The 18761-nt window shown below is 43.9% G+C and overlaps 1 protein-coding gene across 1 annotated transcript in view; it reads right to left on the bottom strand.

Moving 5' to 3' along the window:
- Positions 1-450: 450 nt before the first annotated feature.
- Positions 451-18761, bottom strand: part of LOC132207626 (complement C5-like) — a 261625-nt gene continuing 243314 nt past the window's right edge. Inside the window, exons 5-6 of the mRNA XM_059643569.1 lie at positions 1113-1219; positions 451-691 (exon numbers count right to left, since the gene is read on the bottom strand). The gene's annotated coding sequence lies outside the window, so the exon portion shown is untranslated. The remainder of the gene's footprint in view (positions 692-1112; positions 1220-18761) is intronic.

Here is an 18761-nt window from a genome sequence, read left to right on the forward strand (position 1 = left end):
AGGTGCCAGAGGACCGCTCATACTTTTATATAAAAGAAGAAAGGACAGATCCAGAAGTTACAAGCCAGTCTAACCTTGGTGGTAGGGAAGTTATCAGAAAGAATTTTGAGGGACAAAATGTCGCTGCACTTGGAGAAACATGGAATGTTCGGGGATAGTCAGCATGGCTTTGTTGAGGTAATGCCATGGTTTGCAAATTTTATCTAATTTTTATTGAGGAGATATCAGAAGTGTTGAAGAGGGAAATTCATCTGATGTGGTCAAAATGTTTTTGATAAGGTCAGTGATAGCAGACTGGTCAACAAAACAAGAGCTCATGGGATCTAAGGCTCAGTGGAGTGTTGGATCCAACATTGCCTGAAAGGCCAGAAGCAGAGGGCATGAACTCTTGCTTTTGGACATCAAGGTCCCTTTGTTTCTCAGTGCTCTCTAGGGATCTACTGGTCATTGTGAACATCTTTCACTTACCAGAGCTCCCAAAATGCATCACTACACATTTGCACTCTATCAATTGAGATTACCAGATCAAATTGTTATCCATTCAGATGCCACAAAGCTGTCAGATCAGAAAGTAACTGGATTCATGAATGATTCTCCATTTCCCCAAAGTCAGTTGATCTTCCCTGTCTCAGGCAAAGGCAGCATTTTGGTATGGCTGATATACATCTAGTGGCACGCAGAAAAGTGTCCTCTGAAAATGAGACACATCAATACATCACCAAAATATGGTAGGACAGTAAACACATGCTTTTTGCTTTTGAATATGGTAATTAAGAACACATTGCAGAACGTAAAGTCATGTAACGTTTTGTGAAAATGAAAAAAAACATATTTCAAGATGCTGATCTATAAATTTTCTAATAATTTGAAGTTACCACAATCACTAGGTGAGTGGAAACATTTTCAATTGTTCCCACAACAAACAATTCTAAGTAACTGTCACAGAATCTTCTGTCATGCACTGTAACATGTTTCTTTAAATAACATACGAGTCCCTGCATTATTTCTCACTCTCCAGCTTAGCATTACTTTATTTCTAAAATCTTACTCCTCTATAAAGCCAAGTGTTCTGCAGAAAAGTGGTTGTTCCTGCAATAGATTAAGTGGCTGACCTGTTTAAACATGAAGGTGTCAACACAGCTCCTCTGGCCCTTCTATGGGCTGAATCCAAAGCAGTTATGATTGTCTCCTCCTTATCCATTAGTTCATGTCTGAGTGCCTGCACGTGAAATTCCATTAAGAAATTATCACCATTTGAAAGCAACACTGTACATTTCCATTTAATAAATCCAATCAATCAGCACTGTCAAAAAAAAGAACACTGATAATTGTATTAGGTTCCAATGAAGTAGTCAATCACTTAAGTTTCTAATATTGAAAGTACATTTAATGCAGAAAGACTAATTACCACCGCAACCTTCAGCATCAGTCAAGCAATGCTGACACAACATGTTAATGCCCATTAGAAGGCCTCTATTTATCAGATATCAGAAGTGTTGAAGAGGGAAATTCATCTGATGTGGTCTATATGTTTTTCATATTATGTTCTTCATATTAAATGTGCTAATCTGTGGATGGGGACAAAGGATGAAGATGGGCATATTTACAGAAAAACACCGTGACTGACAAATCACATCACTGGTTGGAAATGAGAATTGAGAGGAAGATACAAAGATGCTTCAAGAGGATTTGGAGTGACTAAGAGAGAGGGCAAAAAAAATTGTTTGATTCACTTTTTTTTTGAGCAGCTCATGCTGGGTTCATCCTCACCTTCACCAGCTCTCACCTGTGGCTCCAAATAGTTACTAGCATCTGACAGAAGCCACATAATTGTAAAAAAAATTTCAATAGTAAGGTCAAATGCAGGGAAGGTAAACACTGCATCTCTTACAATTGGTGACTTTATGATTGGTCTATTCTAGCAGGCAAAGGCTGATTCTCCAATACTGGACAGATGAGACCAATCTCAAGGCCAATGGTCACGAGCACAGAACCATGTTGTGGAACATCTGGTTACCGGGACAATTCACTCTAGATCTCCCAAACATACTGAAGAACTTGCAGCTTCTAATGTTGCTGTTCCAGTTTCAGAAAAAACAGAGCTTGATTTTTGTTTTTTCATGAGATAAGACCCCTAACAAACAAAAAAAAATTCTGAAGAGACACAGTTTGTTTCTTGTGATTCAGGCCAGGATTTGTTCACACAACAATGATGGGAAAGTTAGAGGAAAAGTTTCCATATAATGGAATAGGGAATGCTTTTACTGCAAGTGACTATTCAAGCAAAATCTAGTGCTTCACTTAAAAGGGAACTGGGTGAAATATTGACAAGAAAAGAAAATTAAAACAAAGGAAACAAGTAGGGAATTTGGATGAAAAGTCCCCCTTCCTCCATTAGGAGGGTAGCACCAGCACATGCAAGACTAAACTAATCATCCTCAAGGCAAATTTTGTTTTAAATCAATTAGAGAAGGAATATAAATGTGGTTCCATTGTTTATAAAGGGTACGAAGGAAATGCCAAACAATTAAAAGCCTGCTTGTCTTACGTTAGTGGTGGGAAAATTTTAAAATCGATCTGAGAGATCAAATAAACTAACTGAGAAAGGCATGGACTAGTCATGGATAGTCAGCAAGGCTTTGTCAAGTAAAGGTCATTACTTACGAATTTCGTTGAATTCTTTAAGAAAGTGGCAAGGAGGATCGATGAGGGTTGTGCAATGAATTTGTCGACATGGATTTTAGCAAAGCAATTGATAACGTCCCACCTGAGAAGTGCAAAAAAGTGAAAGCTCATGGGTCATGGGATACGGAGTAATGTGTTGACTAATCGGTTTAGTGGCAGGAAACAAGGGTAATTGTTCATGGCTGTGCTTCTGAACGGAAAGCAATTTCCATTGGTGTTTCACAGGGCTTGATTTTGGGGCCCCTTTAATTTATTTTATAGATGAACGATTCAGACTTGAACATGGGGGGCACAATTGGTAAAGTGGCAGACAGTTGAAAAATTGGATAAAAGGTGGATAGGACAGAGGATAGCTCCAAGTTCCAAAATGATATTAGATGGGTTGGCGGAGAAGGCAGGAAAGCAACAGATGGAGCACAACTCTGCTAAGTGTGATGTATTGCTTTTCATGAGGACATAAAGGGAATACACAATAAATAGGAACATATTGAGAGGGGTAGATGAAGTGGGAGACCTCAGCGTGGAAGTGAACAGGTTCCTAAAGGTAGCACTACAGGTCAGTAATGTTCTGATGAAGGCACAGGGAATGCTTTGCCTCATTGGGAAAAGTGTAGATTACCAAAGTAAGGACATCATGATAAAACTGTACAGGATACTGATGATGCCACAACTGGAGTAGTGTGTGCAGTTGTGTTCATCACAATCCAGGAAGTATATAATAACTCTGGAGACAGTGCAGAAAAGATTTACTCAAATATTGCCAAAGCTGGAGAATTGTAAATATGAGGCTGTTTTCCTTGGAACAGAAAAGTCTGAGGGATGACATGATTGAGGTATACAAAACAGTGAAGGGCAGAGATAGGGTAGAGTTAGTGTAGACAGGAGGAAGCTGCTTCCCTTGGCAGAGAATTCAAAAATCAGCAGTTACAGAGTCAAGCTAAGTGGCAGAAGGGTTAGAGGGGATGCGGGAAAATCCGTTTTATGCAGAGGGTGATGGGTGTCAGGAATTTGCTGCCTGAATTGGTGTTGGACTAAGAGATTCTAAACTCTTTTAAGAAGTACCCGGATCTGCACTTCAAGTGCTGCAGGTCCATGTACGTTTGTAACAATTTGGGATTAAAAAAGGCATCAGATGTCTATGGGTCAGTAAGGACAAAGATGGCTGAATGGCTCCCTTCTGGTTTATATCATTTGGATGGCTCTATGTTGGTCCTGCGCAAGGCCAGCATACATTGGTCACACATTATCACTGTTGCAAAGGCACTGAACTAACTTCATGGACCGCAAGTGTTCATCTGGGATATATACCCTGCACAAGGCTGATAGATAGGGATGGCCAGGATTCTGGCCCAGCATTTGATCTGATTTATTTGATTTATTGCAGTCACACGTACCCAATACAGGTGAACTACCCTTGTTTTTCGAGTGGGAACTGCTGTCAGATGAGTTATTGCAGTGCATTTTGTAGATGGTACACAATGCCCCTATTGTCTATCAGCAGTAGACAAACATCAATGTTGAGGTGATGGAAATGGTGCCAATCAAGCATGGATGGCATCAAGCTTCTTGAGTGTTGCTGGAGCTGCGGCATCCAGGCAATCATATTCCATCACACTCCCAACTTTGCCTTGTCAGAGATGGACAAGCTTTGGGGAGAAAGGAGAGGAGATACTAACCACATGATTCCCAGACGTGCTCTTGTAGCCACAGTATTTATCTGGCTTATCTCATGCAGGTTCAAGTCAGTAGTAACACCCATGAACTTGTTAACAGAATTTCAGTGTTGAAACTCAACAAAGGAAGATGGTGAGATTCTCTCTTGTTAGAGATGATCATTGCCTGGCACCTCTGTGGTGCAAACATTATTTGGCACTCATCAGTTCAAGCCCGAGTATTATCGACATCTTGCTGTTGATGCTAAACACTGTGCAATTATTAGTAAACATCCCCAAGATTCATCCTTGAGTTGACCATTTTGCCATCCTTCCACTGTGTCCTTCCACTGTGAAACAGTGAATAAATATAACTTAGATACATAAATGGAACTGTCCTGTTCAAAGGTCAAATCCAAAACTTCCAAAATATACAGCTTCTGTCTCACTGAGCTGAACCAGACACTTCATTCTTCCTCCTTGTAACCATGCAGCCAATGCACAGGAAGGGTCATGTGCTGGCTGATTGGTGACCTCAGTGCAATTGTTTCACTTATTTAATTTTGATCAGCAAACAAGCAAGCATACAAGCATCCAAAGTTGGTGTATCATGTGATTTTATGAAGGGAAGGTCGTGCCTCAGAAACCTGATTGAGTTCTTTGAGAAGGTGACCAAACAGGTAGATGAGAGTAAACCGTTTGATGTGGTGTGTATGGATTTCGGCAAGGTTCGATAAGGTTCCCCACAATAGGCTATTGTACAAAATGTGGAGTAAGGGAATTGTGGGAGATATAGCAGTTTGGATTGGAAATTGGCTTGCTGAAAGAAGACAGAAGGTGGTAGTTGATGGGAAATGTTCATCCTGGAGACCAGTTACTAGTGGTGTACCGCAAGGGTCGGTGTTGGGTCCACTGCTGTTTGTCATTTTTATAAATGACCTGGATGAGGGCACAGAAGGATGGGTTAGTAAATTTGCAGATGACACTATGGTCGGTGGAGTTGTGGATAGTGATGAAGGATGCTGTAGGTTGCAGAGAGACATAGATAAGCTGCAGAGCTGGGCTGAGAGGTGGCAAATGGAGTTTAATGCAGACAAGTGTGAGGTGATGCACTTTGGTAGGAGTAACCGGAAGGCAAAGTACAGGGCTAATGGTAAGATTCTTAGCAGTGTAGATGAGCAGAGAGATCTCGGTGTCCATATACACAGATCCTTGAAAGTTGCCACCCAGGTTGACAGGGCTGTTAAGAAGGCATACAGTGTTTTAGCTTTTATTAATAGAGGGATCGAGTTCCGGAACCAAGAGGTTATGGTGGAGCTGTACAAAACTCTGGTGTGGCCGCACTTGGAGTATTGTGTACATTTCTGGTCACCGCATTATAAGAAGGATGTGGAAGCTTTGGAAAGGGTGCAGAGGAGATTTACGAGGAGGTTGCGTGGTATGGAGGGAAGGTCTTACGAGGAAAGGCTGAGGGACTTGAGGCTGTTTTCATTAGAGAGAAGAAGGTTGAGAGGTGACTTAATTGAAACATATCAAATAATCAGAGGGTTAGATAGGGTGGATAGGGAGAGCCTTTTTCCTAGGATGGTGACAGCGAGCACGAGGGGGCACAGCTTTAAATTGAGGGGTGAAAGATATAGGACAGATGTCAGAGGTAGTTTCTTTACTCAGAGAGTAGTAAGGGAATGGAACGCTTTGCCTGCAACGGTGGTAGATTCGCCAACTTTAGGAGCATTTAAGTCGTCATTGGACAAGCATATGGACGCACATGGAATAGTGTAGGTTAGATGGGCTTAAGATCGGTATGACAGGTCGGCACAACATCAAGGTCCGAAGGGCCTGTACTATGCTGTAATGTTCTATAAAAACTCTGTATTGCAAGAAAAGACAAACAAAACATTGTATCGTATTATCCTACATGACAAGGCAAAGGGATCCTTTTATCAAATGGAAAGAAAGAATAGATATAATGTTGCAAAGATTAATCACAAGCCAGAGGATCGAGAAATTCTTAAAAGGCAGAAAACAACCAAAAAAAGAAGGGGATTAGGTAAACTTTGAGGATGGACTTGCAAATAATATCAGGACAGGCAACTGGAACTTTGTTAAATATATAGAAAGGAGGACAGGCCAAAGTTAATACAAGCCCCTAAGAGAATGAGGTTGGAGAAATAATATTGGGGGACCAGGAAATGGCTGAAGAGTTAAATAAATTCTTTGCATGAGTCCTCAAGGCCTACTGGTATTATCATTAACCTATTAATCCAGAAACCCAGAAAATGTTCTGGGGACCTGGGTTCGATGGTGGAAGTTTAATTTTAAAAAGAAGTCTGGACTTAAGAATCTACCGATCACCATGAATCCATTGTCACTAATGTCCTTCAAGGGAGGAAATCTGCCAACCTCACCTGGTCTGGCCCACATATGACTCCAGACCTCAGCAATGAGCTTGACTCTCAACTGCCCTCTAAAATGGCCTCGCAAACCACTCAGTTGGACCAACCACTACTTAGACTCAAAGAAATGAAACTGGATAAATCACACAGCATTGACCTAGGCACCAGAAAAGACAATGGCAGAAACTGCCCTGTCGACCATGCAAAGTCCTCCTCACTAACATCTTGGGGTTAGTGCCAAAATTGGGAGAACTGTCTCACAGATTAGTTAATCAACAGTCTGACACAGTCATAATATCTTTCACACAATGTCCCAGACTCCACCATCACCATCCCTGGATATGTCCTCTCTCACCGGCAGGACAGACCCAGCAGAGGTGGTGGCACAGTGGTGTACAGTCAGGAAAGTGTTGCTCTAGGAGGCCTCAGCATTGACTCTGGACCCCATGAAGCCTCATGGCTTCAAGTTAAACATGGCCAAGGAAAGCTCTTGCCGATTACCACGTACCGTCCTCCCTCAGCTGCTGAATCAGTACTCTGCAATGTTGAACAACACTTAGAGGAAGCACTGAGGATGGCAAGGGCACAAAATGTATTCTGGGTGGGGGATTTCAATATCCACTGCTAAGAGTAGCTCAGCACCAGTGCTACTGATCGAGCTGGTCAGATCCTAAAGGACACAGCTGCCAGACTGGGTTTGCGGCACGTGGTGAGGGAGCCAACAAGAGGGAAAAACATACTTGACCTCATCCTTACTAATCTGCCAGCTGCAGTTGCATCTGTCCATGTCAGTATCAGTAAGAGTGACCATCGCACAGTCCTTGTGGAACAACGTCCCGCCATCACATTAAGAACAACCTCCATCATGTGTGTGGCACTATCACTGCAGTAAATGGGACAGACTTCACATAGATCTAGCAACTCAAGGCTGGGCATCCATGAGGTGCTGTGGGCCATCAACAGCAGCAGAATTGAACTCTAGCACAATCTACAACCTTCGTGGCTCAGTATGTCCCTCACTCAACCGTTACCATCAATCCTGGTTTAATGGAGAGTGCAGGAGGGCATGCCAGGAGCAGCACCAGGCTTACCTGAAGATGAGGAATCAACTTGGTGAAGCCACCAAACAGGACTATTTGCATGCCATATAGCGAAAGCAGCAAGTGATAGGCAGAGCTAATCAATCTCACCATGGATCTGATCTAAGTTCTGCAGCCCTGCCACATCCAGTCATGAATGGCAATGGACAATTAAACAACTCACTGGAGGAGGAGGAGGCACCACAAATGTCCCCATCCTCAACGATGGAAGAACCAAGCACATCAGTGCAAAACATGAGGCTGAAGCATTTGCAGAAATCTTTAGCCACAAGCGCTGAATGGGTGATCAAACTCGGCCTCCTCCAGTGATCCCCACTATTGCAGATACCAGTCTTCTGTCAATTCAATTCACTCCATGTGATATCAAGAAATGGTTAGGGACACTGGATACTGCAAAGGCTATGGGCCCTGGCAACATTCCAGCAACAGTACTGAAGATTTGTGCTCCAGAACTTGCTGCTGCCCGAGCCAAGCTGTTCTAGTTTGTTTCAACACTGGTATCCACCCGACAAGGTAGAAAATTGCCCAAGTGTGTCCTGTACAGAAAAAGCAGGACAAAACCAGGCCAGCCAATTACTGCTCCATTAGTCTACTCTCAATCATCAGTAAAGTGATGGAAGGTGTCATCAACAGTGCTATCAGGCAGCACCTGCTCAGAAATAACCTCCTCAGTTACGCCCAGTTTGGGTTCTGCCGTGGCCACTCAGCTCCTGACCCCATCACAGCCTTGGTTCAAACGTGGACAAAAGAGCTGAATTCCAGAGCTGAAGTGAGAGCGACAACCCTTCACATCAAGGCTGCATCTGACCGAGTGTGGCATCAAGGTGCCCTAGCAAAATGGGAATCAATGGGTTTCACAGGCAAACTCACCGGTGGTTGGAGTTATACCTGACACATGGGAAGGTGGTTGTGGTTGCTGGCAGTCAATCATTTCAGCTCCAGAAGATCTCTGCAGGAGTTCCTCAGGGTAGTGTCCTCGGCCCAACCATCTTCGGCTACTTCATCAATGACCTTCCCGCCATCATAAGGTCAGAACTGGGGATGTTCGCTGATGTTTGCACAATGTTCAGCACCATTTGACTTCTCAGACACTGAAGCAGTCCAAGTTCACGTGCAACAAGATCTGGACAATATCCAGGCTTGGGCTGACAAGTGCCAAGTGACATTTGCGCCACACAAATGCCAGGCTCTGACCATCTCTTGACATTCAAGAGTGTTACCATCAATGAATCCCTCACTGTCAGCTGGGCGTTACCATTGACCAGAAACTCAACTGGTCATCACATTAAGATAGTGGCCACATGAGGAGGCCAGATGCTGGGAATATCACATCAAATAACTCACCCCCTGACTCCTCAAAGCCTGTCCGCCATCTAAAAGGCACAAGTCAGGAGTGCGATGGAACACTCCCCACTTGCCTGGATGAGTGCAGCTCCAACAACACTCAAGAAGCTTGACACCATCCAGGACAAAGCAGCCAGTACAACATCTACAAGTATCCACTCCCTCCATCTGCAATGCTCAGTAGCAGCGGTGGGTACGAACTACAAGATGCACTGCAAAAATTCACCAATGCTCCTCAGACAGCACCTTCTAAACCCAAGACCACTTCCATCCAGAAGGACAAGGGCAGCAGACATATGGGAACACCACCGCCTCCAAGTCCCTCACCATCTTGACTTGGAAATACATTGCCATTCCTTCCCCTCAAAATCCCGGAATTCCCTCCCTAATAGCGCTGTGGGTCAACCCACAGCAGGAAGAATGCAGTGGTTCAAGAAGGCAGCTCACCATCACCTTCTCAAGAGGCAACTCAGGATGGGCAAGAAATACTGGCCAGGCAGTGACACACATGTCCCACAAATGAATACAGTCACAGTAAAAGACACTGACAGTGTTCCAAAATTCCTGCATAATCAAAGGGCAAATGATAGGACAGGTTATAAAACAGCAACTATCCCTAAAGAAAAGATATGAGGGAAACTAACTGGGTTAAAGACCATTAGGTCCCCTGGGCCCGAAGTGCTGCATCCTAGGATATTAAAAGTAATAGCTATAGTGATAGTTGATGCACTGATCACAATCTCTCCAGTATCCTTGGCTTTTCAAAAAGTCCCAGTGCCCCACAGGGCAGTATGGTGGCTCAGTGAGTAGCATGCTGTTTCACAGTGGCAGGGACCTGGATTCAATCCCATCCACAGGTGATTTTCTGTGAGGAATCTGCACCTTATCCCCGTGTCTGTGTGGGTTTCTTCGAGCTGCTCCGGTCTCTTCCCACAATCCAAACATGCACAGATTAGGTGGATTAGCCATGGGAAATGCAAGGTTGCAGGGGCTGGGCAGCTGGTTGAATCTGGGTGCCATGCTCTTCCGAGAGTCAGTTTGGACACAATGGGCCAAGTGGCCTGCTCTCATGCTGCAGGGATGCTATGACTAGTACCTTTATTTTAGAAAAGAAAGGAGACAAAAAAGATAACTACTGGCCAGTTAGCTTAATGTCTGTTATTGGAAAATGCAAGAGCCTATCAGAAAAGATGTAATTGCAGAGCACTTAAAATACATAATACAATCACAGTCACTACGGCTTGATAAACAGGAAATTGTGCATGACAGATTTATAAGAATTCCATGAGGAGATTACAAGTAGTACAAATAAAAGGGTGTGACATTCAAAAAGGTATTTGTAAAAATAATCACACTTCAAGCAGATAAGACTTTTAATAAGACCACATAGTTTTGGGGAAATATATTAACATGGATAGGGGATTGACCAAATAATAGAGAACAGACATTTGGTACAGGGGGAGTCATTTCCAGGTTGGCAAGCTGTAAAAAGTGAACTGCCATACGGATCAATGCCACGGCCATTCTTGTTGCGAATAAATATTAATGGCATAGTGATGAAAGTGAATGTACTATTACCGAGCTTACAGAAAACACAAAAATAGGTATGGAAGACAAGTGATGAGACTGCCAGACTGCCTGCAGAGGGATGTACAAAAGTTAAGATGCTCAGACTGGAGTATTTTTAACAGTATGGGAATGAAACGCTATAGGGAAACGGCAGGAAAGTGGTATCGAGGAATATCAGTATTTTATGATCTCATTGAGTGGCAGACTCAATGGACTGAATAGCCTTCTGCTCATTCATCATATTTCAAGAGTAAAACCTAGAGTCAATGAAATTCTAATTGAATTAAATATGGAAAATCAGCAAGGACATGTTACATTGCTTAACCCAAAGTCAAAGTACAAAAGCAGATTCCACAAAAGCACAGATAGCACATTCTTTGAGATGCCTCTTACTTCCAGACCAAAACGTTGCAACAAAAACTCACTAATGTAGAACCAAGAATACAAATATTCATGCAGCTACTTTCATGATGTGAAATGTCAATGTGATCTGTCACCCGCCAGTGACACAATAAGCAATGCTGCAGTAAGGTCAAGACAGACAATTAGGATGATTATTATTGATCAGTTTGGGTATTCAGAGACAGTGAGGGGGTTCTCAGACAATGTTGAACCTCAAAGCACTTACAATCTGGGATTATGGTTTCCCTCCAGCACTACATTACAAAAGAAGAAGAAATGCTGAGAAATCAAAGGTCGAAAAACATGGCATACGTTTTAGGCAACACAGGAAGAAACCAGAGTGTGTCCAAATTCTGTGACAGAATATAATTTTCATACAACGCTTTCCTTAACATTTGGAAATGAGAAAGTATCTTTCATCAATGTTGTGTATATGGCTGCATTATTTTCTCTCAAAATGTGTTCTGTCATTGCTGTGAACAAAACAAAAAGTGTTCTGGAGAGATAGCAGGAACTGCACATGCTGGAGAATCGGAGTTAACGAGGTGTACAACTGGATGAACACAGCAGGCCAAGCAGCATCAGAGGAGTAGGAAAGCTGACGTTTCGGGCCTAGACCCTTCTTCAGAAACATCAGCTTTCCTACTCCTCTGATGCTGCTTGTCCTGCTGTGTCCATCCAGCTCTCCACCTTGTTGTCTCAGAAACAGTGTTACAGTGATTAGTATGAGTCCTAGCTCTGACCAACTTTTTGTGCGAAAGGTTGAATATTCATCATTCTAGTTCTTGTACTCATTTTGCGGGACCTAAATGCCACAGCACAGTGGCTGAGTGGTTAGCACCACTGCCTTACAGTGACAGGGCCCCAGGATCGATTCCAGTTGTGGACAACTGTCTGTGTGGAGTTTGCACATTCTCCCCATGACTGTTTGAGTTTCCTCCAGTTACTCCCATTTCTTCCCACACTCTAAAAGATATTGCTGCTACGGGATTGTACGACATACTAAATGTGTTAGTGAGAATGGGGGGAAAAAGAGTCCCTTCAGACACAAGGGTAGCCTTGGAGAAAGTCTCAAGGGCAACAAGGTGGTGCAGTGGTTGGCACTACTGCCTCACAGTACCAGGGACCTGGGCTCAATTCCACCCTTGGGTGACTCTTCGTTTACACATTCTCCCCATGTCTGTGAGGGTTTTCGCTAGGTGCTCCAGTTTCCTACCACAGTCCAAAGATGTGCAAATTAGGTGGATTGACCACACTAAATTGTCCGTAGCTACCAGGTTTGTTAGCCTTGCAGGGGTAGGTGTGGACCTGTTGGGCTGAATGTTTCTACACTGTAGGGATTCAGTGAACCCTCTTTCTACCGATGTCGTTGGCAGCAATGTGCACAATGAGCTATGTAGGAATCCTGCTCATTGACTGCAGCTCCACCTTCAACACTATTATCCCCTCCAGACTGATCTCAAAACTCTATGACCTAGGTTTCTGCTCTGCCCTCTGCTACTGGATCCTTAACTTTCTGACCCAAAACCACAGTGAAGATAGGTAACTGCCCCTCCTCCACAATAACACTAGTGCCCTCTAAGGATGTTTCCTCAGCCCCCTACTGCACTCCTTGTGCACCCATGACTGTGTTGCCAAATTCCAAATTAACGCCATCTGCAAGTTAACTGACGACACCACTGCAGTGGGATGGATATCTAACAATGAATCAAAATACAGAAGGGAGGCAAAGGGTTTGGTGACGTGGTGCAGAGAACAACCTCTCTCTTGATGTCGGCAAAACTAAAGAACTGATCACTGATTTCAAAAGACAGGAGGAGAACACGCCCTGATGTATATCAATGGAACTGAGGTTGAGAGGGTGGAGCGTGTCAAGTTCCCCGGTATGATGATAATCAACAACCCGTCCTGGACTTTCCACGAAAATACGTTGGTCAAGGCGGCACAACAATGCCTCTCCTTCCTCAGGCGGCTCAGGAAATTTGGCCTGACCAATTTCTACAGATGCACCATTAAAAGCACATTGTCCAAGTGTAAAATGGCCTGGTGTGGCAACTATTCTGCCCAGGACTGTGAGAAACTCCAGAAGCGGGTGTGCACAGCCCAGATCATCACGGAAGCCAACCTCTCATCCAAGGACTCCATTTACATGGCTCACTGCTGCGGAAAGGTAGCCAGCATCACCAAAGACCCATCGCACCTACGTAATGATCTCCTACATCCTCTTCCATCAGGCACCAGGTACAGAAGCCTGAACACACACACACCAACAGTTTTAGGAACAGCTTCTTCCCAGTTGTTATCAGACTGATAAATAGACTCTCTAGCCTGAAATAACGCTGATCTTGCTAACATTGATCTCACTGAGCGCATGCTCTGTTCAATGTAACCTGCATGCCTCTGTCATTTTCATCTGTATATCCTTCGCTTACTATGATCTGCCTGTACCACTCATAAATAAAGATTTTCACTCTACTTTGGTACACGTGACAATAAATCAATCAATTAGTCAACAACCTTAATACAAGTTTGAGGAACAAGACTTCATCATCTGTCTTGTCACTTTCTAGCCTTCTGGTCCAATATTAAGTTCAACCAATTTAGATCAGAACCTACGCTTCCATCTTGCTCCTGTATCCCTTTTTGCATTCAGATGCCTATGTAGCTATTCACACCTCTTCTGGACACAACCTTTGATTTTTTAAAAAAAAATTACCATTGTGTTACCAAGCTTTTGCAAAAAATAATGTTTCGTAACATAATTTCTTCTACCCTCCACCTCATCACAAGCATTCCCTTGAGAATTTTTGGGAGTTTTCCGACCTCCTGTCTACCAGCCGGAAATACCTTGCATTTGTGTCTTTCATTTCAGAGAGACTTTTATTACCAAAGCAGTTTTGTCTTACACCCAATGGAACAAACGCAAGAACATGATATTTCAAACAATTGGAATAATTTATACGAGAAGAAAAACATGTCGTGTGGTTGACAAGTCCACTCTTGTGGACTGAATGAGGGTGTACCGCAGGATAATCACCTAATCAATGTATCATTTCCCCTTTGCAGAGAAAACACTGGAAAAATTGAATATACCTGTACGTTTGAACAGATGAAGTACGGGTAAATCGCTGTTTCACTTTACAAGTGTATTTGGGACCTTGCTTGGTGACTGAGGAGTGGACTACAGAGGGAATGGTCACTTTGGAATGCTGAAAGGGGATACTGGTGAAGATGCTGGAAGATAATCTGCTGAACGCAGAGGTTGATGGAGGGACAAGCTGAGAATAAGGAGAATTTATGATTCTGGGATAGGTGGAATGGATGAGGGCCGAATTTTGTGAAATGGATCAAAGTGAAAGTTCTGCGAACCATGTTGGGGTCCTTGGTTGTGGAAAAGAGAAAGCATCTCACACGTGCCGGTGCGGTGTGCTCTGCTCATTACAAACAAGCAGTTTTCAGTCGGCCAATCATTATCATACATGACCTATATGTCTGGCATAATACTGGCTGCAAATTTCACAGACAATGTTGGTCAATGCAATGAGGATTATTTTTGGACTGACAACAGCATCCTGCTAGGGGAAAATATCATTCACATAACCACTATACAGCAGCAGCATGAATTACTTGCTTAAGCTCAAACTTTTGAGAAGCTTTGGTTTTCCATGGCAATTTGAGGTAGACCAGGCACTTTTCAGTTAGAACATAGAACATAGAACAGTACAGCACAGAACAGGCCCTTCAGCCCACAATGTTGTGCCGACCATTGATCCTCATGGATGCACCCTCAAATTTCTGTGACCATATACATGTCCAGCAGTCTCTTAAATGACCCCAATGACCTTGCTTCCACAACTGCTGCTGGCAACGCATTCCATGCTCTCACAACTCTCTGCGTAAAGAACCTGCCTCTGACATCCCCTCTATACTTTCCACCAACCAGCTTAAAACTATGACCCCTCGTGCTAGCCATTTCTGCCCTGGGAAATAGTCTCTGGCTATCGACTCTATCTATGCCTCTCATTATCTTGTATACCTCAATTAGGTCCCCTCTCCTCCTCCTTTTCTCCAATGAAAAGAGACCGAGCTCAGTCAACCTCTCTTCATAAGATAAGCCCTCCAGTCCAGGCAGCATCCTGGTAAACCTCCTCTGAACCCTCTCCAAAGCATCCACATCTTTCCTATAATAGGGCGCCCAGAACTGGACGCAGTATTCCAAGTGCGGTCTAACCAAAGTTTTATAGAGCTGCAACAAGATCTCACGACTCTTAAACTCAATCCCCCTGTTAATGAAAGCCAAAACACCATATGCTTTCTTAACAACCCTGTCCACTTGGGTGGCCATTTTAAGGGATCTATGTATCTGCACACCAAGATCCCTCTGTTCCTCCACGCTGCCAAGAATCCTATCCTTAATCCTGTACTCAGCTTTCAAATTCGACCTTCCAAAATGCATCACCTCGCATTTATCCAGGTTGAACTCCATCTGCCACCTCTCAGCCCATCTCTGCATCCTGTCAATGTCCCGCTGCAGCCTACAACAGCCCTCTACACTGTCAACGACACCTCCGACCTTTGTGTCGTCTGCAAACTTGCTGACCCATCCTTCAATTCCCTCGTCCAAGTCATTAATAAAAATTACAAACAGTAGAGGCCCAAGGACAGAGCCCTGTGGAACCCCACTCACCACTGACTTCCAGGCAGAATATTTTCCTTCTACTACCACACGCTGTCTTCTGTTGGCCAGCCAATTCTGTATCCAAGCAGCTAAGTTCCCCTGTATCCCATTCCTCCTGACCTTCTGAATGAGCCTTCCATGGGGAACCTTATCAAATGCCTTAAAAGTTCTAAAATTTGAACCATTTGACAATGCACAGTATACACATCAGTCATCTACTTGTGATATCCATTATAGAACATAGAACATAGAACAATACAGCACAGAACAGGCCCTTCGGCCCTCGACGTTGCGCCGACCTGTGAACTAATCTAAGCCCCTCCCCTGACACAATCCCATCATTATCCATATGCTTATCCAAGGACTGTTGAAATGCCCCTAATGTGGCTGAGTTAACTACTTTGGCATGCGGGGCATTCCACGCCCATAGCACTCTCTGAGTAAAGAAGCTGCCTCTGACATCTGTCTTAAATCTATCACCCCTCAATTTGTAGCTATGCCCCCTTGTACAAGCTGAAATCATCATCCTCTGAAAAAGACTCTCACTGTCCACAATATCTAATTTTCTGATCATCTTATATGTCTCTATTAAATCCCCCCTTAGCCTCCTTTTCTCCAATGAGAACAGACCCAAGTCTCTCAGCCTTTCTTCATAGGGCCTGTGCTCCAGACCAGGCTGCATCCTGGTAAATCTCCTCTGCACCTTTTCCAATGCTTCAACATCCTTCCTGTCATGGGGCGACCAGAACTGCACGCAATATTCCAAATGAGGCTGCACTAGCATTTTGTACAGTTGGAGCATGACATCATGGCTCCGGAAGTCAATCCCTATAAATCCCGTGACTGTACAAAACGCTAGTCGAGTAGCCTGTATCTCAGTATTCTCCTCGACAACATTGTCGTTTTCCAGAGTGAATACTGTCAAAAAATATTCAATTAGTGCTTCCCCTATCTCCTCTGACTCCACACACAACTTCCCACTACTGTCCTTGATTGGCCCTCATCTTACTCTCGTCATTCTTTTATCTTTTATCTTATTTATCTTCATGATGTACTTGATGAACAATACCACACATCCCCACATCACTTTCAACCTTTGGAACCTTAACAAGTTGTAGATATCTCCAATTAGCTCACTTCTTCGCTTGAAGCAGAGCAAGGACTAAGTCCTGCACGGTGAAAATGTTAGAAACAACAATGAGCACTGTCCTGCCGAGCCTTACCTAACTTCGTTACTGACCAAACTACCAGCACCCAGTTCAAAGTTGCACAATTGCTCAAGCTTTGCATTTCAGACAGTGACTATTGTAAACATGGAAGCTAGGAGCAGGGAGGAGGCCAAATGGCTCTTTGAGCCTGCTCCACCATTCTTCATGATCATGACTGACCATCCAACTCAACAGCCTAATCCTGCTTTCTCTCCATAACACTTGATCCCATTCACCCCAAGTGTTATATCCAGCCATATCTTGAATACGTTCAATGTTTTGACATGAACTGCTTGCTTTGGTAATGATTTCCACGGACTCACCATTCTTTGGGTGAAGAAATACCTCCGAAATCGTCTATCCTGAATCCTCATACTGTGACCCCTGGTTCTGGACACACCCACCACTGGGAACTGCATCTATCCTGTCCAGTCCTGTTCGAATTTTATAAGTCACCTCATTCATTTGAATTCCAGCGAGAACAATCCTAACCGAGTCAATCTCTGAGCATACATCAGACCTGCCATTCCGGGAAACAGGCTGATAAACATGCGCTGCACTGATAAACTATGAGAGCAACAGCATCCTTCCGCAGAAAAGGAGCACAAAACTGCACACACTATTTTAGGTGCGGCTTCACCAAGGTGCTGCGTAACTGCAACACCACATTCCGGCTTCTGTACTCGAAACCTCTCGGAACGAAAGCCAACAGACCAGTTCAGAGACGGGAGGAACTGCCAATGCTGGAGAATCTGAGATAACAAGGTGTGGAGCCGGATGAACACAGCTGGCCAAGCGGTATCAGAGGAGCAGGAAAGATGACGTTTCGGGTTTGGGCCCTTTTTCAGAAATGGGGGAGGGGAAGGGGATTCTGAAATAAATAAAGAGAGAAGGGGAGGTGGATAGAAGATGGATAGAGGAGAAGATAGGTGGAGACAGATCAAAGAGGCGGCGCTGGAGCCAGTAAAGGTGAGTGTTGTTGGGGAGTTATGATGGAGGTTCGTCAGTCAAGGGAAGACAGACAGGTCAAGGAGGAGGGGATGATGCTGGTAGGTAGGAGGTGGGGTGGAGATTAGGGTGAGAGTTCGGGTTAGGGTTACACCCTAACCCCACCCCACCTCCTACCTACCAGCGTCAGCCCTGCCTCCTTGACCTGTCTGTCTTCCCTTGACTGGTCAACCCCTTCCTAACATTTGTCTTTACCAGTCTCTTTCTCTTCACGTATCTATAGAAACTCTGTCAGTCTTTATGTTCCCTGTATGCTTACTTTACTGCATTTACCCCTTCTTAATCAATCCCTTGGTCCTTCTTTGCTAAATTCTACTATGCTGCCAATCCTCAAATGTTGTTTCCATGGATCAGATACTATCGCTAATTGCCTTTGTTAAGTCATGGATTGGTCCTCTTACCCATTTTGCTTTCATGCCAGACAGGAATAAACAGTTGTTGCAGTCCGCCCACGTGCTCCTTAAATGTTTGCCATTGCCTATCCACTGTCATCCCTTTAAGCAACTCTTTGTGATCTATCAAGGCTAATTTCATGCCTCATATCTTCAGCTTTCATTATTCAGATGCAGCACCCTGGTCTCCAAATCAACTCTCACACTCTCCATCTTGATTGAAAAAATTCTATCATGTTGCGGCCACTCATCTCGAAGAAATCTTGCACAGCTAGATTGGCAATGATTCCCTTCTCATTACACAGCACCCAGTCTTAGATGCACTGC

Source organism: Stegostoma tigrinum, unplaced genomic scaffold, assembly GCF_030684315.1.
Source record: "Stegostoma tigrinum isolate sSteTig4 unplaced genomic scaffold, sSteTig4.hap1 scaffold_112, whole genome shotgun sequence".
NCBI classification, from domain to species: domain Eukaryota; kingdom Metazoa; phylum Chordata; class Chondrichthyes; order Orectolobiformes; family Stegostomatidae; genus Stegostoma; species Stegostoma tigrinum.